Source organism: Numida meleagris, chromosome 4 (genome assembly GCF_002078875.1).
Source record: "Numida meleagris isolate 19003 breed g44 Domestic line chromosome 4, NumMel1.0, whole genome shotgun sequence".
NCBI classification, from domain to species: Eukaryota; Metazoa; Chordata; class Aves; order Galliformes; family Numididae; genus Numida; species Numida meleagris.
The window spans coordinates 53,124,126-53,151,260 of record NC_034412.1 but is presented as its reverse complement, the minus strand read 5'-3'; the positions used below and the strand labels follow the sequence as shown (position 1 = coordinate 53,151,260).

The 27,135-nt window shown below is 45.1% G+C and overlaps 1 protein-coding gene across 14 annotated transcripts in view; it reads right to left on the bottom strand.

Moving 5' to 3' along the window:
- Nucleotides 1-18,634, bottom strand: part of ADGRL3 (adhesion G protein-coupled receptor L3) — a 490,362-nt gene extending 471,728 nt beyond the window's left edge. For 5 of the 14 annotated variants that reach the window (XM_021393493.1, XM_021393479.1, XM_021393490.1 and 2 more), the window contains exon 1: nt 17,755-17,957. The gene's annotated coding sequence lies outside the window, so the exon portion shown is untranslated. Of the gene's footprint in view, nt 1-10,779; nt 10,872-17,103; nt 17,540-17,589; nt 17,707-17,754; nt 17,960-18,127 lie in introns of those variants that run through there. The other 9 variants (XM_021393489.1, XM_021393492.1, XM_021393480.1 and 6 more) reach the window with 8 other exon arrangements.

Below are 27,135 nucleotides of genomic sequence, written 5' to 3'. Positions count from 1 at the left end.
TCTAGTCCCCACATCTCAATTTTTCTAATGGAGCTCCAAGTTTACACACTTTCTAAAAACAAAAATAGGAAAACAACTCAGGAAATAAAAGTCAACACCATAGAAGTCTGTGCTGTTCTACGAACAGTTTGTGTTAACAGCTGCTCTAAAACCAAAGGGAACACAAGCCTACATTACAATAATATTTAAGATGCTCACAGCAAGAGAGTAGGAGATTTGAAAAAATAATATTCAGAAGTAAGTCAGTACTTGGACTTGGCTGTACGGCTGAGTCCTTTGGTAGGAAAGCTGGTCCCGACACAACACCTCAATGCCATTCAGGCTCAATCAGCGCTTTCTTACAGAGGCAGATGCTAAAGCTGTATTGACAGGAGCCCCAAGTGTACCATAAGCTCTAATCAGAAATCTAGTTTATTTACAATAAGAGGAGGATGCATTCAGATTTCAAATTGGCAAATATTAGCAAAATGAAAAAATAAGATTCAACTAAAATATCATTAAAATATCATGTTTAAAGCCCTTGGGCCCTGGCTCTGTTTTTAAGTGCTGCCCTGGAGAGGAGCAGACAGATTTTGAACGCACACTTACAACTGTTTTTCTGCAAATAAATTTCATTCAAGCGGAATGCATGTCTTTGTAACCCAAAGACATTATTAAGAACAAATCAGTGAAAGGGCACATTGCATGACCACAGCAGTTCGGGGATAACACCGAGCTAAATGTATGCAAAGGTGTTAGATACACAGATAAACCCTCAGTACTTGAAGCAGGTCAACACAGCCATGCTGCAAATTGCAGAGACACCCTAAATCACTGCAGTGAAACACACACACCGTTTCTGAAGATTAGGGAAGGCAGGAATACCCTCTTTAGTCAACAACTCTGGAAACAGAACTACCAAGTCCAATGACTAACAAGTCACCCAGAAGAGAATACTCCAAATCATGTCAATCAGAACCTAAGATTTTCAGCCAGGGCAGAGAAAATTTGAGTGTCTCCAACTACCTCTTTTTTTTTTCTGGAGGCAGTAAGTCACTTGGTTTTGTCCTTGATGGGATCTAATCCCATGTGGCTTGCCTTTGATTTTTTAATTTGATCTGACAACTATGACTGTAAAGCCCAAATTGAATTTTTAAACCACACTGCAGTAAAGACTCAGCAACATCTGCTTTGTTTTCATCGTTCACTTAAAACTTATCAAAAATAGTAGAAATTTAAAATTTTTCCTCATCATTAGCTGGCATGCTGTATTTACATACCGGTATCAGCTCTCCTACTTAGTGAAAATAACATATGCTACCTTATATTATGGCTGAGGAACAAAGCAATATTGCCTTAGCCCTCTAATGAGGGCAAAACTGTCAAAAAATGGTATCACAATTTATACCAGCTGTTAGTGTACACTTAAGAAAACACTTTTTTCCTCCTTTGGCTAAGGCTATAATGCAGTCTTCCCATTGCAGTATTGGCATACAAGTTTACCTACCTCACGCACTGTAATTAAAAGTGCAGAGATCACTAGCTCATAACTGAACGCAGCAGCTACCATGGAGAACACAAGCGATGGCATCTCAGTAAATGCTCCCCTAACAAGTTTGCAGAGGCCAAATTAAGACAGGCCCTGCACCAGCTTGCGCCGATTCTGCCACAGCAACCAGCACATCACTGCCACAGTGCAGGCCTTAAAATCTGCATCTCTTTCCTATTCAACATGAAGGGCTGCTCAGGGATCCAGTCACCTGCCTAAAAAATTAAAGCCAACAACGCAGAGAAGAAACCAATACCAAATAATTAGGAACAGGGTGAGTGAATTTAACACTACGTATTTGCAATAGTGATGGATTTGGGTACGTGCTGTGCGTATATATAGCACTGCTTTTAAGATGCAGGAAATGCACTGTGCTCCCACACCTCTCAAAAGTTCTGTGCAAGTTGTAAAATGAGATTGCAGGAGGCTGAGCTTAAATTCTGTCATATTTTCCTTGAGTGAATCAGAAACACCAGGAAGAAAGAGAAGATCAGAATACACCTTACACACTAAGTTTTAACACACAGAGATATATTCACACTCTGCATAATATATACACATACATACCCAATATGTGTTAATATACAAGAGCTGCTCCAGAAGTAGTGCCTCCTATTTTATTCTGCTGGCCCACAACATCAGAGGGGGATATTGGTGATAAGGCAGCAGAGGCTGAACCTTCCCACCAATATTCTGTCATGTCTTGTTGCTGTGTGGCAGATGACAGCAGAGGGGCAGTCTGACAGAATGGTGTCTGACATGGAAGTGCATACGGAGCAAAGGTATGTCACAGAATTCCTCCATGCAGAAGAAATTGCACCCATCAACATCTGTTGATGTTTGATGAACACTGATGGAGACCAAACATCCTTCCCATCATACCAAAGGGATTCAAGTGAGGGTCATCTTCAACTTTCTACTATTTTTAGAGAAGTTATAAAGAAGAGAAAAAAACAATGAGACACGTAACACATACACACTGTAGCTCAACAAGCATTTCCACACAAATAGCGACAGCATTTTAAGCCAATCTGCACTCCTTGTGCTGTCCCATAGCTTGTACTGGTATCACACAGCTACAGAAAAAAAAAAATCAGCTGTGAGCCAGTCAGGAAACCAATCCCAATTGAAAACAGCCCAGCCAGAGCTACAAACCAAATGGAGATTCTAAAATTAGAGATGCATTTCCCAGGCTGGTTCCTCCCCATACAGCCTCTGAAACAGATGGCAAAACCAAGAGTTGGGTTTGGGGCTGAGAGGAGCAGCCAAAACCTGCACTGAAACATCTGTCTAGACTGCAGCTCTCTGTAGCTTAAGAAAGGAGGGAAGAAAATATTTTTTTTCCAAATGTTCTGAACAAAGAATGCAGTAGGATCTATCAACTCCATATTCAGAGGACATGGCATCATTAGCTCACTCCTTAATTCGTCCAGGGTCAAGGAAAGATCTGGGCTGCACAAAGTACCTACCTCAGGATGCCTTCCCAAATGAACTGAGGCAGACATGTCTCCCAACATCAACTTTATAACATTTTTGGAAAAAAAAATGGGAGGGCAAAGGTGGAATTAGGCTCACAGATGGCCATACTACACAGCCTGGGGAAAACAGCAGAGGTACAAAAGCATGCAACGGGAGCCCCACTCTGAATGCAGGGTACAAGAACTTCATATCCCACTACAACAAACAGGAGGGATCACTCACGTTCCACCAACCCTGCATTTATTTTCGTGATATTTAAGGTATGTGCCTTAATACCTTTATGATTCTTGAGCACTCCCCCAGGGTGCAAGGTACTTAGGGGCCTGGGGCCACCTTAATTTCTCTACAAAATCACCAGCCATCCTGCTGGATCGGCACTGCTGCTGCACTGGGCACCTGCTTATCACACAGTCAGATTTAAATTGGAAATGTACTGTGAGCCAAAGCCAGCAATTTCCTGTGGTGGGATTCACCTCCTCTGACTTAAGGTATCTGCAATGTAAACGTCTCCAAGTTTTCACCTTAGGCTTCCTTTACAGTCAGTGGAGAGAAGTTTTAGGGTGAAATTCATCTGACCTATTTGAAATGTCTACATAAAAAGGAAGGGAAAGAAATCATGCTGCAGACGTGCCTGCCTCTTCCCACTTGCTAGGAGGCCAGCTTAAATGATGGGCTCACACACAGATACCTCTGTACAGAGGACAGCAGGCAGGCTGCAGGCTGGGAAGCTTTTCTGGAGACCGCACAGGCTCCAGTAATCTTGTTCAGTAATTTCAGAGAGAAGAGAAGAATGTTAACTTGCAAGGGCACTGTACTTTGTCAAAAAGCAGCCAAGCAATTTGGAGTCAATTAGACGTAAGAGAAACCTTAGCATTTGTCAGTATGGAAATATACATAAGTAGCATCCAAGCATCATTCACTGTTTCTGCATAAAATAACAGAAAATGTTTTCTGTCTTTCTTCTTTTACTCCTTTCATAGCCAACTTACAACCTGTTATTTCCAGATCAGCAACAACCACTATGGCATCTCCAAAATTCACAGGCTTTGGCACATCACAATTTTGGTGAAGTCATTGTACATATGCCTCTTTCGCTGAAGCACTGAAACATTATTTTTAATTAGAGGCACACACAGAACTGTCTAAAAATAAAAGGCAAGAGACCATAAAGGTCAGCAGGAACCAAAGCAAGTGCAGCAGATCGATCACGCGCACAAGGGGATTACGCCAGAAGAGACAGTGCCACACTTGTGCAATGGGCTGAAGCTGAAATGCCGCTGCTCATCCCTCAGGAACATCCCAAAGACATCTCCCTCATGGCGATCAGCAAGCCTGAACCAGGTGACACACGAGTAGAGAGACACGGGGACACTCACCTCATAGATGAGGTCTGGTGAAAAGTGCACTTTTTAAAGAAAATTCAATTTCCCACCTATTTTAGTGATATCATGAGTCAGTACTAGGCTACTTTTCAGAATAACACACCTGAAAACAATACCTCTGCTGCTGGTACCAGACAGATGGGGGAAAAGGAAATTCTGATTATCTGCTCTGATACTATTATACAGATTATGCAGACAGCAGCATTGCTCAGGAATTCCTACACCAAATTCAGTAACAAAAGCATACACTCTATAGAAGTGCATTCACGGGTCCCCACGAAGAGATCCAACCTTGCCTCTCCACCACCTGCCCCATCTGTACTGCATAATGTCTACTTACAGCAAATACAAATTTATTTCTGAAAGACACAAATGTGACAAGACGCTGCACTTTTTTAAGGGAAGTCCAATTTCCCACATATTTTACCAATGTTACAAGTCAACACTAAGCTAGTTTTCAAATGTATCTTTATCCATCTACAAATTGAAGGAAGCATCTTGAAGCAGATTCACTCCTGCTTTTCCAGAAAAACACTCATCCAAGATGAAGTGCAGGAAAATTCAAGCTCACAACATTTCGCTCTCAATTAGTGGTTATTTTTAATTAGCTACAAACACTATACCCAGCAGCAACTGGCCTGAATGAGCACACAATTTTTGAGGAAAACAAACAAAGCAAGCCCACACAAGAAAACCTCTGCTGGCCCCCATCCAAGCAGACAAATTAAGGGACATTTTCATATCACCCTGAAGAATTCTCTGAACTAAAGCTAAAGACAGACTCAAAAGAGACAACTGCTGCTCCTCCATCCAAAAGAGAAGACTGCCTCTTTGCTTTATGTCTATCTGACAAAAGCAATATAGAAACAAGAAAAATCCTACTAACACAGTATCTTAGTTTCAGCTGGGACAGAATTGTTTCCTTCACAGCATCTGGTATGATGCTATGTTTGGTTCTAGAAGAAAAACAATGCTGATAACACACTGATGTTAATAGTTGCTGCTAAGCAGCGCTGTATAGGCCAAGGCCATTCACAGCAAAGAACCCCCAGGAACTGGGAGGGAACAGAATTAGGAGAGCTGACTTAAACTGGACAAAGTGATATTCCATGCTGTATGACATCATGTGGAAGGAGAGTTTTGAAGGGTGCAAGTTGGGCACCAGTCAGAGTGGTAAGCAATTGCTTCTGCATTACTTGTTAAATATATTCATATATACACACACACATATATGTAGTCATAAGTACTATCTTTTTCCTTTTCTCTATCTTAGTAGATACTTCTATTTCAACTCATGAGTTCTGCTTTGTTTGTTTTTTTCCAGTTCTCTCCTCCATCCCCCTGGGAAGGGATGAGCCAATGACTGCGTGGTGCTGAGTGACCTGCCGGGTTAAACCACAACACATGGAAAACAAGGGAATACATTTTTCATTGTCCTGATATCCAAAAGTGCAAACAGATGAAAACCAATAGGCAAGGTGGGCAATTGCAAAGAAAAGACAAAGGGAAGAAAAAATTTCTCTTCCCAACTCATCGCAGCCACAAAACAGAGACGACACTGCAGCTATCTGCTCATTCTCTCCCATCAGCACACACTGACTTTTTTTTTCCGCCATGATGCAACATCAGTACCTATAGCTGAATGCTGCAATGCAAACATGCAAGGAAACATCAAGATATCACAACGTGATTAATCTGTGGCTTCCATCAGGTCTTCCCAGATGATTGAGCATCTTGCCAGCTGCTGAAATCTCAGCACCAAAGCCACAGACCTGCATTAAAAAAAAGCCGCGTTCCTGCTATTATTTTATCTTGCCCTATCGATGAAAGGCATCCTCTTCCTTAATTTAAATAACTAATCTGTGTTAAAAGAGTACAAGTCAATGCACATATATCTTTGTTATATATCCTGGATATCTGATGCAATGAGTCTGAAAATCAAGGAGCAGAATCTACCAGAAAATGGAGTAGGTGTACTACCAGGAAAAGAGTAGGCTGTGGTAGTTGGACACCACCACCTGCCTTGCTGAAAGGGAAGAAGCTCCTTAGGGCATAAGCAGATCTTCATTTCTCCCCTCAATCTGCACAAAATTAGTGAGGAGGCTAGAAATTTAACATAATTACACTGAAACCTTTGAACCTTATTACTGCAAAAACACACAAGCTGAACTGAGTGGTTGTGATTAGTCCCTTGCTCCCCAACATGCCAAAAATTAGTCACATGAGACTTACACGGTTTAAGCCATAACACAATACACATCAGAAAAACAGTAAGCTAAAGAGAGGTTGGACAACCTTTTGTGTCAGGCACAGACATAAGCCCAAATCCAGCAGAAGACGTAGTTGCTAAATGACAAGAGGTGAATAATTTAATTTCCACTTGAGATAATGCTGATTGTAATAAGAAAAAAAAAACAACAAGAAAAGAAAGTAAGCACTGTTACAAAGTAGAACAATCAGGATATGCTGCAGCAGCCTCGTGCTGCCTCCAGCATGGGCAGCAGCTCCTCTCTGCATGTTTTTGTAACACCTGGCACCAGGTCAGGATGCCACCAGCCCTACAGCGATGTTTTAAGGAGGAAACTTCCCTTCCTTGTGGGATTCACACGGCGCTAATTTTTGCCGCCAAGAGTAAAAACAGCATTAGTGAATGTGGGACCATCCCTAAAGTTTGGGGAACCAGATTCCCAAAGTTCCTACTGAGACAAAGTCCTCAAGTTCTCATTTCCAGGTATGGAAATGGGATCATAAAAATCATAAAGGGTGGAAAAGACCATTAAGACCATCTAGTCCAACCATCAACCCATGCCCAACATGCTCACTAACCACATCCATCAGTGTCCCATTTCCATACTTCTTGAACACCACCAGGGACAGTGACTCCACCACCTCCCTGGGCAGCCTGGGCCAATAACTCACTGCTCTCTCAGAGAAGAAATTTCCCGTGACATTCAATCTGAAATGTTACAGAACAAGCACTGCTCCTGTGCAGCCTTACCCAGGATCCATTTTTCTGAGGAATGGAAGCATCAGCAGTGTGTTCACAGCATGCATGCATCCAGCACCCCCAGCTTGTGCAGTAACTTTTTTTTCAATTTGAAAAAACATAGGCTTATCCTTCAGAGTAAAGGACTGTTTATAGACAGTCACCCTAGACATTTGTGATGATTTTTCTTCTCATTTTATAGTCCCATTAAGAGACTACTCTGCAGCATTTGCATAAAGACAAAAAAAGATCAAGTTACCACTCTCAGTTCAGAAACACATTACCACAAGTTCAGTTCTGAAACCTTCCCTGCTGCCCACTGCATATGAAGTTACTTAGACCGAATTACTTCTACACAAGAGTAGATGGCAAACAGACTTCAGCCTGGTGAAGTTTCTATCTTCACTTCCCTGACTGACTTTGAGTATGACCATTACTTTCTCTAGCAAGCTGCCTTTTAACAGGAAAGTTTCCCCTGTAGAAAGAATGAGCTTTAAAATATATACGTTAATACTTAGTACTAACGCCGCCAAGCTGGCCTGACAGCTAAGCAGCCCTACCGAGAAATAACCACACCGCACAGGGAGGAGGGCAGATGAGCAGCTGGACCATCAAATGCTGGAGGACTCCTAAGCTCACACCTCAGCATATCATCAAGGCATTAAGCTCACATCTTTTAACTGGCTCTTCTAATGGAAAGCTTTAGTTTTACCTCTAGAAGGAGAAATTGCTTAATCACCATCTCACCTGATGTAAAGACAGCTGCCGCACAAGGCAGGGGAGCACCAGGGCAGATGGGGATTGATCAAAACGTACTTCTACAGCACAGGCACTCCAGGACTCCTCTCATTCAAAAGCAAACTTGCTATACAAAAGAAGGCCCCTCTGCAGAGGGAGGCAGAGCAGCTCAGAAAATCCACATCTCTCACCCTCAGAGATCACCACAGTACATTCTTATAATTCCACCACTGAACAAAGAAGTACATTTTCAGATACCGTGTTCCCTCTCAGCTTCACCTTGGGAAAAGCAAGGCGTGCAATCACTTGTTAATAGCTTGGAATCCTGTGCAGTCCACATGCTCAACAAAACCTTATCCCTGTGAGCGGTATGGAAAATGACAACAAAGCTGACTGGTTGGAAAACAGATAATGCTGGCTCCACGAGGCAACAACCCAACTCCCAGGTTCACAGTTGGGGGTTTTTCAGTGTTGGTGTTTTATTTTTTGTTTGTTTGTTTTTACTTCCACAAGAAGCATCTTCACAACTCTAGCTAAAGGATAATGTCAACATGCAGCCCCCAAACTGCAAATTGTGACAAAATTGAGGCCTGATTCTGCCCTGGACAACATCAGACGTAAGGTCTCAAATCTCTACTGAGAGAACAAGATAATTTCTCTACATACACACCCTATTCTCACTTCTGTGCACTTGTGTTGTCTTCTCCTCCCACTGCAACACTGCAAGCCTCTGCGTATTTTTTAAAAAGCCCAAACCCAAAAACACGTTGCACAGCTATCTCGCTGTCATCTATTATTCAAGAAAGGTCTCATTGAATAAATGTCTGTTCAGAGGCTCTAAACAAATTTCATTTCTGAACACCACTGTCTGCAGCCCAGCGGGCCATTTCACCAAGATAAGATCACACATTTAATCAAACGCTTCAAAAAAAGAAATACACACCGAGTTTGCTTAATAACGTCAAATAATAAAAGTGCAACGCTGGCAGCATACTAATTTTTAGTACTCTTTCTTCTTTGAGGGTTGTCTCAATAGTCAAGGTCAACCGTACATGGGATTTCTTCTAATTAGGGTTTCTGGTAAAGGCCAGACCTGCTTATTCTCACCGCTTAACCACGGTTTTCCCTAAAATGAAGACATCTCTCTTTCATTTTAAATTAAATCATTGCAGTATCCCATCCAAGTGTGACAGACAAAACTGCACAACTCCGTTAATTCAATAGAGAATGTATGTGAAAGACAACAAAACCCACATCTTTTGTGGTCAGTGAGGAACCACCCACACAAACATCTATGGTACAAAAGAAAAACTGATTTACAGAAAAAAAAAGATTATCTGCTCAATGTTTGGCTACAGCTCCTGTTGCAGAGCAGCACAGACTCATCTGAGTTGTGAATTTGGAGTGGACCTGGCACCCCTATATCAATGTATGTTTTGCCATTTATTATAATGCAGTAGGAAGAGGCAGAACCAGTTCAAGAAGCAGCACTACATTACTGCAACTACAAAATACAACTGTATTACTACCGATCACATTTCCATGATATTCATCACTAATTCTCCTAGTACTTTGTCATTGACTTCTACTATTTCATTTATGTATTGAGTTGCCAGTTTTATCACAGTGATTACTTATTGGCCTCACACTACATGAACTTGGGAAGAACCCCGGACCCTAGCTGTGATCAAGCCTGCTGCTTGAAAGGGGTCAGACAAAAGCCTGCATCCTCACCCCTGCATGGGCCCATGGGTTATGCTGGTCTGCTCACATGGGATGAGCGAGTGATCAAGCGTGAAGACATCAGGGCAGACAAGCCCCCATCTGCTACCCCAAAGCCGGAGAAAGCAAACAGAAAAGCAGCTTCTAGGTATATTCCCCCACCAGAGCTTTTCTTCCCGCTGCAAGTGTCCCCATAAACACCTTTTCATAGACACCACGATAAGCACAGCAGAGATCCAGATTTTTTTTCCCCTGAATGGAAGAATTACAGCTTCTCGGTTTAAGCTGGCATAAACAGTTACTGAGGTACGTCTTTTTACTTCAAGTTATCCAACATCTCATCCCTACTGCATGCATGCATGGAGCTGCTCATGGGGTCAAGCATTCTGTGGACAAACAACATCTGATCTTAAAGGATCAGTGACATGCACCCATATTTCTCGTGAAATGAAGGATTTTTGTTCAGGTACAATTTTCTTGCTGCATTGCAGCCTTCCTTCCCGAATCAGCAATGCTACATGGAGAAGTGCTCCCTATCCCATAATCAAAACGCATTACACAGACTTTAGAAAGACTCATTGCAAATTGGTGACCTACTTAGAGAGATCTATAAAGTGCATTACAATTGTAATTGCGGATCACTTGTCAAAAGGTCACAAGTTATCACTCTATAGAGCGTAACTGCTATATTTCAAGCACCTTTCAGAATAAATTTTACACAACAAGACACGCATCATTTTGGAGTCAACCCAACTAAGCAAAACTTGTAATAGTACAGCCCTTCTGTTAAAATACAAGAAGAAAAAGCAATATAAGACCAGAAGAAGAGAGAAAAAAAGACCTACATAAGGATAGGCAGCAGTTGACATAGCTGCCGTTAATCAATTTCAGATAACCCAGAAAAGTAGTGGTTATAATTCAGTAATAAAGAAAGAATAGCTTACTCTTTCCAAGAATAAGGACTTGCTGGAAACTCGAAAAAAGAGGTAGTCTCCGCACAGAAATCCTCCCCCTTTGGCTGCCAGCCCTTAAGTGACGGTAGGGAGGAGTGGACCCTGGTTTCACTTGCACAGGTGAATTACTCACACCTGTGCTCCCAGGGCTGGCCATGCCCCTTCACCAGGTGCTCAATCACTGGTTCAGGCTTTGACCTAACGGCTTCCACACAACAGACAACCACTCCACACACATGCATCCATTAAAGATAATCCAAACTGACATTTTCTTCAAGTCTGTGCTGTGGGAGTGTAAAGTGCAGTAGTCACATCAGAATTTCCCTTGGAAATGGGATATATATACACTGCAGTTCCAAATGATTAAAGCCCATGATTGCAACATCCTATATCTGAAGGAATAACAGTTTAGATCACACAGAAAGTCAAGCAAAGGCACAGCATCCAGCTGATCAATTTGTTGTGTGCTGGAGGTTAAAAGGAAAAAAAAAAAAAAAGGATGTTTCTCATAATAAACCATTGACTACATGATTGTAGACCAGTTCTGTGTACATCCAGACAGCCTTGACAGAAAGAGTCCTTCAGGACAGAATCCAAAAGGCTTTTGTTTACTGTGGGGGTAATATTACCCAGAAGACTTGGGGGGGGAGAGGAACCACAAGTATACACCTTACCTAAAAAATAAACAAAAAACCCCATCTCCTTTGAAGCAAATGACAGGAATTTCAAAGTGATGTGTCAGTCAGTAAAACACACACACACACACACACACACACACACAAACAGTTGCTAAAGAGGTGTGAAAGAAAAGCAGTTAACATGATCTCCTAAACCCTCCTCGGCTCTATCCAACAGTGAAACCTATTCAAAGAGATGGCTTCGATGGGCGAACTTTTTTTTCCTCTTTTCCCTCAGCAGGCTTTGGAATGGCTTTGAGGGAAGGAAGAGAAGAGAAAAAAAGGAGGAAAAAAAAAAAAAGCTATTGAAAATCTCCTTACAGGGTCAGCTGTCACTGAAATGCATGTTAGTATTCAGGGTACCCACCCATGCAGAACATCAAAAACTGGGCTGAGGTCCCTCTCTATTCTCGCAGGCTCAGGCCAGCACGGGGTGTGCGACGCGGTGCGGAACAGCAAGGCACGCTGCCTCTGCAGCGCTCACAAACAGCAGCACCAGCCCATGGAACACAACGGGGGGTCGCCGTGCTTTGCACAAGCAAAGAAGCTGCGTGGGTTGAAGCCGGCTTGTGCTGGCACCGCTAGGAATCAAAACATCCCCACAACTGGAGATTCACGGTCTCACATTGTGCAAAGTTCAGGCTTACTGATGTGCCACCTCCTAAATGAACTCTCCAGTATCTCCTTCCTTCCTCCTGCTCTTTCCAGGCTGCCTATGGAACACAAGTCTTAGCATTCACATGCCGTTTTGTGGAAATAATTGGAAAGAAAATATAAAACAGCTAAAAGTCAGGCAACTGCACATTCATTATATTTCCAGAACTTTTTCTTCTGCTGTATTAAGCTAAATCTGAGCTTCACAGGCTGCTCAGTATCTTGGCCAGGCTAAATTTCCATCTAGCTTAGATGGGCTCTCAGTTGGCTACCATGCCCATCTCTGACACATCTCTGCCCCCTACGTTAACATATTCAAGAAAGCTGCAAATTGCGCTTCCATGCAGCAACGACACTTCTCTTCTGCTCTCTTTGTGGAAAATCTTCTCATTAAGACAGCCTTGGGATCAGCAACATCAAAACAGAAACAGGCTGCTACAGCAAATACCAATGACCAGCCTCAACCCTGATAAAATTAGTGGTTGCTCAGCATACCCCATAAAAATCTGTTTTGTTTTGATGAATACACATACCTACATACATATGTCTGTGCTTACGTTTGAAGTATAGGTGCAATCCTTAAATACCTTCTTTCCACTTCTTCAAGTTTGAACAACAACAAAAAAAGCAGACCTCTGTCTGCTCCCCAAAAGATCACAATGCTTGGTTGTGTGTGCCCATAGGAGAAGTGAATGCACTAGGACTGAAATAGTCAGAATATTTCTCTCTCTCTCTCTCACTGGAAACTGTGTCCATTCGTTGAGGTTCCTTACATCTGCAACCAGACCCTTTGTTTCTGTGGAATGGGAAAGGTTAAAAGTGTTAATAGAGAAGGGACTTGTATCTGATGAGCATTACAAGCAGACTACTCATCATTGGTTTATACCACTTAGAGCATTTCTGAAGCGTTAGCTGAAGGTGCTAGGTTCAAACCAGAACAGTGCCAGCAAACACGGGCACCTTTGCATAGAACATCACAGTAGGGCAATGCCTTGATCACATTTTAAGGACCATTTCTGCAAAAGCACGTACACTCATCTTCACCTCATTTCAGCTTTGCACTGTTGTAAGAAAACATTCATGCTCATCTTTTGTATTTATGATGTTTCATCATAAGTTTAAGAAATGCATAGCTTCACTGAGAGGTGCAATCAATGACTTGAACTGATTTATGCCCGGTAAGGATCCAACCGCAATCAAGTCAGTAAGCTTTTCCAATTAATAGTAGCAGAGCTATGAAGCAATCTATTCAAAACACAGTACAAAGAATTCCAAAGATGTTCCCTGTAAGGTATCCTTTGCAATGAACCAGAGCTGCGCTACAGATTGCTGCAGCAGTCTTGCAACTTCTGAGATGCCTCCCATGGAATTACTCGTATGCTGACTAATGCACTTATCAAAACCAAAAAATATATCCTGTTAGTCTCAGGCCACACATTAATGGCTGCGCAGTTGAAGTCTGTGACTATTATCCATTTAAACAATGCTCTAATGACAGTTTCCAAACATTTCTCTGCGTCCTTCTGAAAGGTATCTGTTTCATGGCCCCTGAAACCAAGAGATGTCAGGTCTGAAATAAAAACATCTTCATTTTTACCTCTTTTCATACACAGATGTTAGAAGTGGGCAGTCTTCTACTTTTTAGTGGTTCAAGCAACTTCATTCAGTCTGAAATATCACCTCTGTCAAAAACACTACAATCTAACTTGTAGAAATGTGATGCTGAAGCGGGGTGTGTGTTTGAAAAGATGCCACATCCCCATGCTTCTTGAATATCAGCTTCTCTTCACTGCGACAGGAAAAAAAAATCCCCATCTCCACTAATCATAGTTCACATTAGAAAACCAAAACAAACAAAAACCAACCACAAAACTACTTGCTGCCCAGCCAAGACCTGTGGATCAGATAAATGAGGGTTGGTTTCACTAGTACACAATGCCTGCAGGTTCCAACTGGGTGCCCCTCTGTTCCAGCAGTGTTCTGCATGGGTCACGTTTCCATCACAGTGCCCTGTGATGGTATTTCTGGAGCACATGTAGGGCTTATATGCAGAGGTCATCAGCCTCCTCCTCTACCCTCCCTAGCACCTCAAGCTTAATAAGTAAAATATGGCCCATAATACCACTGAAATGAAATTTTTATTCCCTGAAGAGGCTGGTTTCCTTGATACAGCTACAGATGCATGGTGCAATGATGGATAAACACAACGGAGAAGATGTGGATGCCCCATGCCTGGAGGCGCTCAAGGCCAGGTTGGATGGAGCCCTGGGCAGCCTCATCTGGTGGGGGGTAACCATCCCATGGGCAGGGATTGGAACTGGGTGGGCTTTAAGGTTCCTTTCAACCCAAGTCATTCCATGAGTCTATAATAAACTCATCTGACTCACAGCCAAAATCAGAAGTCTCTTTGAAAAGACCGCTGAAGGAAAAGTTACAGCCTACACACTGTGCCCATTGTTTTTTCCCAGTCTGTCTCAGCTATTCCCATCCCATAGGTGTCTTCTGCAGACACCACAGTCTCCATCCTACTTCACTCCTTGGTAGGAGAGCACCTATTCACAAGGAATAGTGCACTGTAGATACTTATCTAGTGGGAAGCATAAAGAAAGCATTACACCGCATCCCAGCAGGAGCGCATCTGTTGGAAGAGAGAGGAGCTGGCAGGGAAGAGCTGGGAATCCTCATGAACTATAGTAAGGTCTCTTCAGAGCTTCCATGCTCACCAGGTGCATCCCACCTGACAAGCAGCCTCCCATCAGAAGTGGCTGGACAACAAATGTTTGCTCTAAAGGGCCATCCTGGTATCTCAGTACTCCTCACTCTCAGAGCAGTATCAGCACCACCTCCAATATGAGAATTTGGGAGCTGCATTTCCAGTGCTCTCTTGTGATGAGCAGGAATGCTCCAAAGAATACAAAGTTCTGTCAAAATCACTCCCATCAGAGCACTGAGCTGTTTCAACAACCAACTAGTAATACAATGAAATAGGTTCGTTTTTATGCCTTGCGTCCATCCTTCGTACTACAGCTTTTCCCTGATCCATTCTTCCTCCCCAAATTCCACATCTTTCATCAGTCTCCAGCCCATCCTTTATGCCACGCCACACAAGAAACAGTTTCCCAGCCAATCTACACCAGTCCCAACGCTATTAGTATCAAAATTTGCAATAATAAATCAGCAGCTCCCAGGACTGCTCCATTTACAAAGCCTTCCCTCTCCCGTGTGCATCTCATTTACTGGCATTGATGATGCATGCGCTCATGCTCTGAATGTGAAAGCCCTCCCAGCGGCACCGCACTCCCCAGCTGACGTGTTGACCGAGGCGAAAGGTCGGGCACCCTGCTCTCCAGTAATCCAGTCCACACCATTTTACACCTTTCATTGGGTGGCACGGACACCCAGCCAGCACCCTGCCAGCATCTCCTCCTCCAAGCCCGCCTGCCTTCCCCACACGGCCAGCGAAGGGCATTGAGTTCATGTTGCCCTGTGGGAGAAACCATGCCGGGATGAGCTCCTCCAGCCCTGCAGCCAGCACAGGATGGGAGTGATGCAGCCACCGACAGGGACAAATAATGGAATCATACAGAACTCACAGGCTCGCTCTAGCTTTATGAACTCCGGTCCTTCTGGCACACAGAGACCGGTGCCAGCCTCACTGCTGCCTGCAGGTAACAACATAACAGCTACTTTGTAGTAAACCACGCTCAGTATGGAAAAGGCTCTGCTAAGGAGCCCCAACCACAACAAGGGGATTGTGTCCCTCCTGCAACTGGAGCGCAGCTGTTTCACCTTCAGAAAAGCTCCCGGCCCTGCTCTAAACTTTGTCACCCACCAGCGGCACAGGCAGGCGGCTCTGCGCCTTTCCTGCTCTGCTCTCCCAAAGCGACAGCCATGGGCTCGCCGACACCAGCCTCTTTAACCTGCAGCACCTGGCCTGCCCCATAAAACTCGGTGCAAGGATTTTTCCTAATGAATACACAGTAGAAGCCTGTTCATATCGCGAGCCCCTGGAAATTATGATAAATGAGCTCGACGAGGCACACGCTGCTACTCAATACCAGGCAAGCAGCGCTGGCTGCACTCTGAGACAGCATTCCATAACAAAAAGAAATGCATTCATTTCTACTCCAGAAAAGAATTTTTTGTTGTTGGCTTTGAGTATCTCCATCCAGCACCCTGGAATAACCAATGCTACAGTATCAAAAAGGAACAGTGACTTGCAGGCTTTCTTCCTGCCCCATAGCAAAGCACAGAGGGCATTCTCATCCTTTTATGTTTGCACCTCAGCCTCCTTCCAAGCAGCTAGGGCTGGGAGAGGGGAAACGCTAATACCTCCTCATGAGTAACCCAAACAGGAACGTAAATACAACAGACTCGGTTGTTGTGGCCAAAGCTGGGAATGCTACGGCGACGAGCACGCAACAATACATTTCTTTTGGCCACATATGAGTTGTTTTAACAACAGCAGAGAAGAATCGCATGCCGATCAGGATAGGGAGAGAGGCTCCCTTCCTACCTCACAATCCCTCCTGAAAAAAACAAACAGCTGCACATCCACAGGGTGAAAAACCAAAGGAATGCACGGGGGGCTCATTGCTCCTATGGACCGCTCTGGGCACGGATGAGACACAGACCCCAAAGTACATTTCATAGAATCATTAAGGTCAGAAAACACCACTAAGATGATCTAGTCCAACCACCAACTCATTTCTGGGCACCACAGCTACAGCTCCACCAGCTATACAGGCACCAGCTAGAGCTGGGCTGCTTACGCTGCGAAGGGAAAGGAGTGCTCCCTGGTTCGTGGCAGGCGGCAATCGCCACTCTCACGAGCATATTTCCAAGTTAAATAGCCGAAAGACGGTTGCAAGGGAAAAGCAAGTAATTTAGCAAGCAAATAAAAGAGCTAAAAAAAAAAAAAGAAGAAGAAGAAGAAGAAGAGAAAAGAAGTGTGGGGGGGGAATAAGGGGAATGGAATTTTTACCATTTTTTTCCTCCACCCATCCATACATACTGGCCCCTCTCGTTCAAAAAATGTCCCTGCTGAACAGAGCCCTGCAGACAGCCAGCAAACAGCGAACACACCAGCCAGGCATCCACCTGGGCTGTACGCTTCCCTCTGCCTGCAAGGACTGGGCTGCAGACTCCTGCCAACCCCACGGCCAGGCACAAGCAGCCCTCAACGTGCCCCTGTCCGGCAGCATCCCACCCACGGCCCCGTCCTCCTGCTGCCATCCAGAAACACGGCGGCTTCTCCAGGCACCCCTCCAGCAATGCGATAAGAACATCCATCCTCCGAGGGGTATAGGCATGAAGCAGCAAAGGAAACTCAGAGATTTCTCCGGGTAACAGCAGCAAAGCCACATATTCCTTCCATAGAGAAGGAAGAGCAGACACAAAACCTACCGAGGCTCTTCCATCTCCCCGCAGTCATCCATCCCCTCCATCCCCAGCACGCAGCCCCCGTTACCTGCAGGACGCAGCCCCCCCCAAGGACCACCACCCTCCATAGGAACCAATGGGATCCGATGGCAGCGGGCAGCCCTCAGCCCGGCGCGGGTAGGATGCGGGGCCGGCACCGATCCGTGAGGCGCCCGGCGGATGGAGGGCGCTCAGATGGAGGGTGCTCCGTTACCTTTAGTCACCTCCGGCTGCCGAGATGCCAATCCTCATCGGTTCCTCAACAACCTGCAGCGGGGAGCTGCTGCTTCTGCTGCCACAATCCAGTCATGAAAAGCAGAGCTGGCCACGGTACCAGGAGGCACACGAGGAGCGGGGATCGTCGCCCAAGGAAAGAAAAATGTTAAAAAAAAAAAAAAAGAAAAAAAAAAGAAAAAAAATTAAAAAAAATTAAAAGGGGGGGGGGGGGAAGGAAGAAGAAAAGTCTCTCCTCCGCTGCCTTCTCCTCCCGCAGCACACGTTGGATCCCGGAGGGTGTATGGGGATGGGGAGGCGGTCTCTCCCCCTCTCCCCGCCGCCAGTCCCCGGCCGCAGCCCCGCGGCTCTACCTCCTCCAGGTGGGCAGCCTCAGGGCCGGGGGGTGGCCGCGGAGCCCGCACCTCCGCCGGGGCGATCCGGATGCGGCACGGTCATCGCCTGCCTTGCTGTTGCTGCTGCTGCTGCTGCTGCCGCCGCCGGGGACGAGGAGCCGCTGCCGAAGAGACCACCAAAAAAAAAAGAAAAAAAAAAAAAAAAAAGGAGAGCAATCTTCCACCATCCCCCTTTTCTCTTCCTCCTCCAGCAGCACCAGCCGCTCTCCGCATCCGCTCCCTGCCCCCGGCCCCTCACTCCGCCGGGGCTGGGGGACACAAAGGCTCCCGCACTCAGGGGGGGCGGCCGGCCCTCAGCTCCCCGAAGCCCCCCGGAGCCTTCCTCCTCCTCCTCCCGCTGCGGACACCGCCAGCCCCGGCTCGGCTCGGCTGGGCTAGGCGGGCGCGGGGGGGCCCACGGCCGCCGGCAGCACGGCACGGCACGGCTCACACACGGGGAGGGGGCGGCCCGGCAGCGGCAGGCGGCGCGGCGCTGCTGCCCTGCCCGGCGGCGGCCGCACGGAGCCGGGCGGGCGGCGAGCCGAGGGGCGGGGGAGCGCCGAGGGCCCGGATCTGGGTTGCGTGGACGCGGGCTCCACCTAGCAGCCGGCGCCGCGCCGCGCCGACCCCGGCCCCTTCCCTTTTCCTTCTCCTTTTTTCCGGTGCCTACCTGCACCCGTCACAATCACCTCTCCCCGACCCCCGCCGAGAGGATCCCTCCCCGCTCCCCATTGGCCCGCTGCCTCCAGCCCAGCGGCCAATGGCAAGCAGCCCACCGAACAAGGAATCCCCTGCTGGATTCCCCGCCTCCCCATTGGATGCTCTGCCCATTGTAGCCAGCAAAGCAGCCAATCACAACCATGCAATCCAGCACAGAACCTGCTCGATTTCTCACCTCCCCATTGAACGATCAGGAACAGAGCATTCCTAGCTGGATTCCCCATCTCTAGATTGGCTGCTCTGCTTGCGATTCCCCAGCCCAGCAGCCAATCACAGCCAGATTTCTGAGCTCAGAGCTCCTCCTCACAGACCACCCAGCACCAGGTTCTTCAACAAGCTCCTAAGGATCTCCAAAGGCAGATCCAACAACCTTCCAGGATCCTCTTCACTGGGAAGAAGGCATTAATTAATCTCATTTGCAAACACAGACCATGGTCAGGAGGATGCCTTCACACATTCCTAGCTACATTGCTAGGAATGGTTGATGGTTGGACTTGATGATCTTGAAGATCTTTTCCAACTTAAATGATTTGATAAGCATGGGAGTGTGCATTTTAGGTTAAGAAGTGCTAATGTGGAGGTACTGATGTGCTGATTAAGATCGATAAGATTTAAATCATAGAATCATTTAAGTTAGAAGGGACCTTTGAAGGCCATCTGGTCCAACTCCCCTGCAACGAACAGTGACAACTACAGCTACATCAGGGTGCTCAGTGCCCTGTCCAGCCTGACCTTGACTATCTCCAAGGACAGGGCATCCATCACCTCCCTGGGCAACCTCACTGTAAAAAACTTCTTCCTTATACCCAACCTAAATCTCCCCTTTTAGGCTGAAACCATTTCACCTTGTCCTATCACAACAGACCCCGCTGAAGAGTCTGTCCCCTTCCTTCTTACAGCCCCCCTTCAGATACTGAAAGGCCGCCCTCAGGTCTCCCCGCAGCCTTCTCTTCTCCAGGCTGAACAGCCCCAGCTCTCTCGCCCTGTCCCCACAGGGGAGGTGTTCCATCCCTGGGATCATTTCTGTGGCCCTCCCCTGAATGCTCTCTAACAGGTCTATGTTTTTTCCTTTACTGAGGACTCCACATCTGGACACTGTACTCTAGGTGAGGCCTCACCAGCAGAGAGTAGAGGGGCAGGGTCACCTCCCTTGCCCTGCTGGTCACACTTCTTTTGATGCAGCCCAGGACACGGTTGGCTTTTTCAGCTGTGAGGGCACACTGCTGGCTCATGTCCAGCTTCCTGTACACCAATACCTCCAGGTCCTTTCTACCAGGGCTGTACTCCATCCTTTCATCGCCCAGCTGGTACTGATAGCAGGGGTTGCCACGACCAGGTGCAAGACCTTGCAGTTGGATTTGTTGAACCTCATGACATTCTCCTGGGCTCATTGCTCAAGCCTGTCCAGGTATCTCTGGATGGCATCTCATTCCTCAGGCATGTCAACTGCACCACACAACTTGGTGTCATCCACAAGCTTGCTGAGGCTATACTCACTGTTGATGTCTTCGATGAAGATGTTGAAGTATTGGCAGTCCCAGTACTGACCCCTGAGGGACACCACTTGTGGCCAATCTCCATCCAGACATTCAGCCACTGACCACCACTCTCTGGGTACGATCTCACAACTAGTTCCTCATCCATTGTAAACAGTCCACCCGCCAAATAGATATATTTAAGAAAATCAACACTCTGTTTTACCAATGATAACACTGGGACTCATCTTCCTGACACAGGGGAAAAAAAAAAATGTCAGCTGTGGTGAAATCCAGGGGGAAAAAAAAAAAAAAACACCACCAAAAAAATAGAAAACAAAACAAACCAGATCTATACATTATAACAGATCTGTCCCAAGAGTTTCTGCTTCCAGCAGGCCTCTGTGAAGTCACACTACAGAACACCTGGCCTCTCCCACCAGGCTGCAGAATATCCCCAAAAGTCCAAGCAAACAGCACACAGCCTTCTGCAAATGTTTACCTTATGTAAAAGTGGGTTTTAAACCAATTAAAAAGCCATTGTATTTTGGCCTTGCATTTGGCTCACCAAAATTGTTCTCTCGAGTGGGAGCCTCAGGGCATCCATCTCTCCACCCTCAGCAAACTCCTCCTCCAACAGCCCTTCTTTCAGGGGCCACATGGGAAAAAAGAAAAAGTAAAAAAAAAGAACCTCAAAGTCCTTTTTCCTGCCTCTACCAGGATACTCAGAGATGTGGGACTCTCTGAGATGTGATTTTCTCTCCAATGACATTCACCACATCTGCTCTGGGAGTGAAACAAAGCCATACAAGCTGCAATGAGATTTGCTACATATCTTTAAGCTTCGTTTTAATGCAGAGGTGAGAATGAAATCAATGTTTAGTCAGCAAGTGGAAAAAGATGAAGTACCACTAGCCTTACAGTGAGATTTCACTTTTCTCTCTCGTAGAGCCACATAACTGTTTGGGCTGGAAGGGACCTTAAAGCCCAGCTACCCCAACCCCCCGCCGTGGGCTGGTTGCCTGCACCAGCTCAGCTGCCTAGAGCCCCATCCAACCTGGCCTTGGGCGCCTCTAGGGATGGGGCATCCACAGCTTCTCTGGGCAACTGGTGCCAGGGTCTCACTGCCCTCTGTGTAAAAAGTTACCTGTAGTATTATGTATAATGAAGCCAAAAAAAAATAATATATATATATATATATATATATAGTGAGCAATGACAACACTACTGTTCCTCATCAAAACCATGATTTGGGCTTAATCTTGCAATTGAGCCAGAAAACTTCAGAGAGAGAAGTTCTGTTGGGTTGTGCAATTGTAGTCTCCAGAGGCAGCTGCGAGATGATTCCCCAAAGGACATTTTCCCAGCACTTTGTCCAGTGAAAACTGAAAGGTGTCCAGGGATGAGGTTTCCCCTGTTCCCCTGAGTGATTACTCTCCGCTCTCATATATCTCATCATTTGGAAGATTTTCCTGCTGTTCAGCCTACATTTTCCGTTTCTTAATTTCATCCCATTACTTGTGGTTATGGTCCCAATTAATCAAAGTACTTCAGTGCGTGCTTAAATTTAGGTATGTGCTTAAGCTCCATTGAAATTACACATGTCAGTGTTTTGCAGCCCTGATGGATATGCGCATGTGTTTAAGTACTGTGCTGAATTGGGACCATGCATCATCCCAAATGCTTACCCTTCTCTCACAAGTTTTTAAACAATTATCCCTTCTTTGCTTGACTATTGATTAGTTAAGCTATCTATTTAAGGTACCCAATCTCTCTTTGTGTATCACTCGTTCCAAGCAGTTGATATTTTTTCTTCTTTGAGTAAGAATTCCCTCCATTTATGTTTTGTAAGGACAAGCGGTAAGGCATCACAGTTCATTGCCATCTCCTGGGTGTGATGACATGAAGTTACTCTTTGCTACTGAAGAATACAACATACTTGCACTGGCAACCCCAGACCGCACTGATTTGTTTCACTGCTCTATCTGTTCATAAGACTCTCTATAATGTACTCCATTCCTTTTCCATATCCATCACCCTGGCATACTGGTCATTTTGTTTGCATGGATAGATGGACCTTAGGTCTTCAAAACCAGGAAAGCTGTGACAGATTCAAATCGCAGCCTTTGAGGTTTCCAGAATTCTTTCTCTCATGAAAAGGAAATCCCCATCCCAAGCTATGCTCTCCAGATGCATTATTTGAATGGGTTCCTCCAATGTTTTGGGTTCCTAATCTGTTTTCTTCTTCAGGAAGATTTGTAAAGTACTCATGTAATATTCTTGACAAATACAATAAATGGTCCTTTCACCCTTCCCCACAAAAGATCATGAATAAAGACACAAAATAGAGCATTTGTCACTGCAGTGCCTCACCAGAAACAATCTTGGTGTGAGAACGTCGATAGTGAATAAAAACCCATTGCCAGACAGCGTGAATATCCAAGGCAATTTGAATTAAACGCAAGAGCCAGTTCTCATTTCACACGACAGGCTTTGCTCCTATCCCGGTGTGGCTGGGGTGGCAGGTTCCCCCAGCCACAAATTTCATTGTCATGCAGAAGCAGGAAAGACCGTGTGGGGTGCCCCATCCCAGCTGTTTACTGCTCATTATTCCTTTATGCCCCAGGTAGATGCAGAACCTTAATAATGGTTTCATTATTTTACTGTGGATTAAAGTTAGGTTCAGTGGATTGTAATTGCCTGCAATTCTCATTTTTCTTTTTTTTTTTCCTCTGAAAATCTGTGTCCCATTTACTTTCTGGCTTTCTCTCAGATTTTCATGAACTTCCATAAACAACTGTCACTGAGCCATTACATTCCATAATGAATTACCTTATTCTCAGAGGTGCATGTCATCTGGACCAGTTCACTGGTACACATTTATGCTTTTCAGGCTTTTTCTTTTTGAAGCCAGTTTTTCACTGCTAGATACATTTACCGACGTTTTCTTTACCTCACAATCAAGTATACTGTGGCTTGTTTTTCACTTACGTTTCCAGTGTGAAATATTGTTATGACAAAAATATAAGAACTGTAAAAAACAAATGGTACGGAGTGATACAAATAAACAACACAGGCTTCCTCCCAGACTCTGCAAAACTCAGCCTGTCTTGAGCAAGATTCCTATTCGTTATCCACATTTCCCTCATAAAATCACAACAAATCAGATCTTACCAATCTCACAGGATCACAGAATCACAGGGGTTGGAAGGGACCTCTGGAGATCCCCCAACCCAACCCCCTGCTAAAGCAGTTCCCTGCAGCAGGTCACACAGGAAAGTGTCCAGGCGGGTCTTGAATACCTCCAGAGAAGGAGACTCCATGACGCCACTGGGCAGCTGGTCCAGTGCTCTGTCACCCTCACAGGAAAGTTCTTCCTCGTGTTATTATGGAACTTCTTCTGTTCCAGTTTTTGCCCATTGCCTCTCTTTCTGTTACTGCATGCCACCAAAAAGAGCTTGGCCTCATCCACTAGATATTTATAAGTATTGATCAGATCCTCTCTCAGTCTTCTCTTCCCTAGGCTGAACAGCCCCAGCTCTCTCAGCCTTTCCTCATATGAGAGATGCTTCAAATTGCAGTCATCTTTGTGGCCCTCTGCTGGACTCTCTCCACCAGTTGTCTTTCTTGAGCTGGGAAGCCCAGAAGTGGGCACAGTGCCCCAGATGTGGCCCCACTAGGGCAGAGTAGAGAGAGAGGAGAACATCCCTTGACCTGCTGCCAGTGCTCTCCTTTATGTAGTCCAAGATCCCACTGGTTGTCTTGGCCACAAGGGCACACTGCTGTCTCATGGACAATCTACTATCCACCAGGACACCCAGCTCCTTCTCTGCAGAGCTCCTCTCCAGCAGATCAGCCCCCAGCCTGCACTTGCCCTTGTTGTACCTTATCAGGCTCCTCTCTGCCCAGCTCAGCCTGTCCAGGTCTCACTGAATGGCAGCACAGCTTCCTGGTACATCAATCTCTTTAACAGTTGATGACGTACAATTGCAAGGAGTGAGACCCCAGCAGACCCCATATTTTATGTTTTTATCTTCCTGCTCGCTATTTCCTCTGTTCAGGACAGCACTCTGAGATCACTCCCTAACTAGAGTTACTCTGCTGTTATATATGAAGCCATGAAGGTCAAGGCAAGCGGAATTAAAAACTGAGTGTGCAGTGGCTTTTCATGTCCAAAACACTTGTGGTAATCATGCTTTTTTGTTGCTCTGTAGAGATGTCATGCCATACCTACATCATTTGATTAAAGCATTTTAGCCTTTGCAGATTCAGTTTGAGTTGAGCTGTTTTTAAAATACATCTTCCATTTTTGTTGGGAATATTTTGCTTTCATAGGGTTCGAATGCAGGTCAGGGGTAAGACTCTTCCAGTACTTTAATGGAGCATTTCTTGCATTAGTGTTCAGTTTTCTTTCTATAACAAATGAAATTCTGCGGATGTATAATGATTTGTAGACAATTAGTACAATTTTTTTCTTCTTTATTCTATTCCTCTTGATACATACCTTCACCTTCATTTGAATACCATTTTTCTAACTGTGAACATTCTGAAAAAAAAAACAAACTAACAAACAACCCATGCATATTACATAAAATTTTTTCAATAAATAAATAGTTTATATGATTTTGAAAACTTACAATGTCAAAAAATACCTTCTTACCATTCAAAGAATGTTTGTAATACCTTGGCAGAGCAGCACAGAAGAGACCAAAGTGCTGTGGATCACCCAACCCCTAAATTGCTGCTGATGTATTTCCTCACATTCTGTATGAGTCAGCCCAATGCTTCACGCTAAGCCATTGCAAGTGGAAGGATTGTGCAAGCATTGCAAAAGCTGGTGGCATCACAGAGTAGCCCTGTGTAAGGATGATTTGAGCTACTGACCCAAATCTGGCTGTAGCGGAGGTAATAATGCAATTAGACACACATAAAAAGAAATCATTAATAATTTAGCTTAATTGAAACCTAACAACATGGCCTTCCTATAAGGCTTCAACTGTTTGGAAAGTTCAACCTATGTTGTACCAGTATTTAAATACTGTGAGAGAAAATAGAAACTGTTGGCAGAACCAGTATTTAAAGAACTCGCCCTTTTCTTTAATGAATGTGGACTCCAAAATTAACAGCTTGACTCGTGAATTCACAGAGCTGGCTCAGTATTTTCAAAGTGCCTTGTGCTTTTTGCAAGGAAAAGGGAAAAGCCTCTCCTTGTAGGTGGATAAGCAAGTCTGGAGGATGTAACCAACTGCTGTAAGAGACGGACTTTGATCCAGAAGGCACATTAAAGGGCATGAGTGTGCTAAGTACCCTTCATCCAGGCTAAATGGAAAGAGCAATTAAATGCTCCCCCATATAAGTATTACTGAAACAACAGGAAGCAGAAATAACAACGAAAACAAGCCAAGCAGCCAGAGGGGTTTCCTTGGGACAGAGAGCAGGTCTGGAGGCAAGGCAAAGCGGTGATTGGTTGCAGCTGCTGGTACAAAGTAGGAAACTTCAGGGAAACCAGGAGGAACTCAACCAACAGCCAAAGCAGAAGCTGCGATTAAGAAGAAGAGGCAGAATGACTTTAGGAGCTTTAAAGGAGGTGGGCAACAATTTCTAGGCTGCTTGTCAATTCATTCTTACGGAGTTAGATAACATAGGACACATTGTAAATGAGCAGCATGACACCACATAGTATCTTGCACCCATATTCCTTAGGAAGCCAACGTGCTAGCCTTAAACTACAGGGCATTTGGAGCTGTGTGCTGTGCCTCAGGGGGACTCCACCAGCAGGACCATGGAGCCTTTCCACACTACAAGTAACCAAAGTCTCTAGTGAAGAGGAGGAAATCCACGCCTGGCATCCACTGCAGCATTAACATGCGGGATGAATTATGCTGATGTCCGGAAGAATAAGGTTCCCGCTCACGTTGCTTGCTGGGCTCAAGAGAAATCTGAGCTACTGGCAGGAATATTGCATTGCCCCTCCGGGACGGCTGGGCACATGCGCTTCTGCTGTGCTCTCAGCCACAGATCCTACAATGCTCCTATCATCTGCAACCACTTATCTCACCCAGCTCCTGGAGAGCAGGATCGAGGGAAGGCACCAAGTGAAAACGCTGCTCTTCTTGCAACACCATGGAAGTACTTAGAGCCATTTGTGTAACACAAGTAGGAAATGATCCCAACTAAGAAGGCAGTGCTTTAAAGGCACTCTCCAAGGACTTCAACCGCAGTGATATGAGTTTAGCATGCGTGGTATTAATGGTGAAACTCTAAACTGAATAGGAAATTAACTTTCTCACTTGAGGTTAGACTGCAGGGGTAAAGTGATCCTAATTTTTAAGAAGGCTAAATCAGGCTACAAAAAGAAAGAAATCAATAATGCAAAGAAAAAAAATGGAAGACTTCAAATAATGAAACCATGAGACTGGTTTGTACCCAACAGTAGAGAAATCTCCTTCAGTGAAATGTGCATAAGGTGAAGTCTCGGGCAGACACCTGGTGCATACAATTTAATAAGAAAAAACAAAACAGCACAAAACAAACCAAAATGATAGACAATGCTGGGTCAAAACAAAGCCAAAGTGATTATACCAAAAATCATGGCTTTAAGAAATTGGTTGCTTTGCAAAGACACACAATTGATCTTTTTGGCCTCCTCCATTATCTTTCTGCCTTCTGGTCTCCATTTCAGAAATTGGTGGAATGATTTTTTATTAAGTTCAATTTTCTTTCAACTTGTACCAGTGGTCACTGAAATTATGTTTTTACCCCCTTCTGTACAGCTGATCAGCACATCCTTGT